Here is a 1,117-nt window from a genome sequence, read left to right as displayed (position 1 = left end):
CCCTGAGACCCGACTCGAGCGCCCGGCGCGAAAACGTCATCCCCCGGTTCGGGCACCGCGGAACACAGCGGGGGGCCGGGACAGACAAGACCCGGCCGCGGGCTCGTCTCTGCGCGGATACCAACCCCCCCGGGATGACCGCTCGCTCGCTCGCTCGCTCTAAAAGCCAGACACGGGACCGCGAAGCGACGACCGCCAAAGTCTGAACTTAGGGGGACGGAGGGCCCCGGGAAAGGGGGCCCTGCGAAGGGAGACCCCCAGCCGCGCCACCCCGCGGGGCAAGGCAACCCCCGGGGGGCGATTGATCGTCAGGCGACGCTCAGACAGGCGTAGCCCCGGGAGGAACCCGGGGCCGCAAGTGCGTTCGAAGTGTCGATGATCAATGTGTCCTGCAATTCACATTAATTCTCGCAGCTAGCTGCGTTCTTCATCGACGCACGAGCCGAGTGATCCACCGCTAAGAGTCGTACGAATCGGGGCGTGGCCCGACGCGGGGCACACGCGGCTGGCACGGCGCTGTTCTCCCGGTCCCGCACCCCCAGACAGACCCGAGAGGGGAGAGGAGGGCGCGGGCGGGTCGCCTCGGGCCGGCCAGCAGAGACAGAACGAGAACGAGACACGGAGGGGGTCGGACAGACGAGACACGGGGACGGGGACGCCCGGCGCCACGGCCACGCCAGCGCGGGGGGCGCGGCGGGCGGGCGCTCGGACGCCCCCGACCCCACAGGCGCCCCGGGGGTGCCCACCCCCCGAAGCCCGGGCTGCGGGAGAAGCGGCCCGCCCGCGAGCGGGCGCGGGCCGCCCCGAACCCGGGACGGGGGCGGAGTCTGGGAGAGACCGGGGACCGGCCTCCCCACGGGCCCGCCGCCCCGACCCCTTGGACGGACGGGCGACCCCCGATGGGTCTTTAAACCTCCGCGCCGGAACGCGATACCAGGTACCTGGACACGAGAGGGCGGACGAGCGAGGTAGGTAGGGGGGGCGGCGACGCCCGGGAGGCGGCCGCCGGACACCCTCCCCATCCCCCCGAGCCGCACCACCGCCAGCCCCACCCGCCGCCGCCGCCCCAACCACACGGGGCCGGGGGGGGGGAACCGAGCCACGGGACGCGGCAAGC

The 1,117-nt window shown here is 73.8% G+C and overlaps 1 non-coding gene across 1 annotated transcript; it reads right to left on the bottom strand.

The window, feature by feature from the left end:
* Positions 1-313: 313 nt before the first annotated feature.
* Positions 314-466, bottom strand: LOC138828932 (5.8S ribosomal RNA). The gene has a single exon (XR_011372426.1). It is a non-coding gene; the product is annotated as a 5.8S ribosomal RNA (ribosomal RNA).
* Positions 467-1,117: the final 651 nt, after the last annotated feature.

Source organism: Dipodomys merriami, unplaced genomic scaffold (assembly GCF_024711535.1).
Source record: "Dipodomys merriami isolate MVZ:Mamm:240054 unplaced genomic scaffold, mDipMer1.0.p SCAF_1686, whole genome shotgun sequence".
In the NCBI taxonomy this organism is placed as follows: Eukaryota; Metazoa; Chordata; class Mammalia; order Rodentia; family Heteromyidae; genus Dipodomys; species Dipodomys merriami.
Note: the sequence above shows the minus strand (reverse complement) of the source record. Positions and strands in the feature narration are given on the sequence as shown.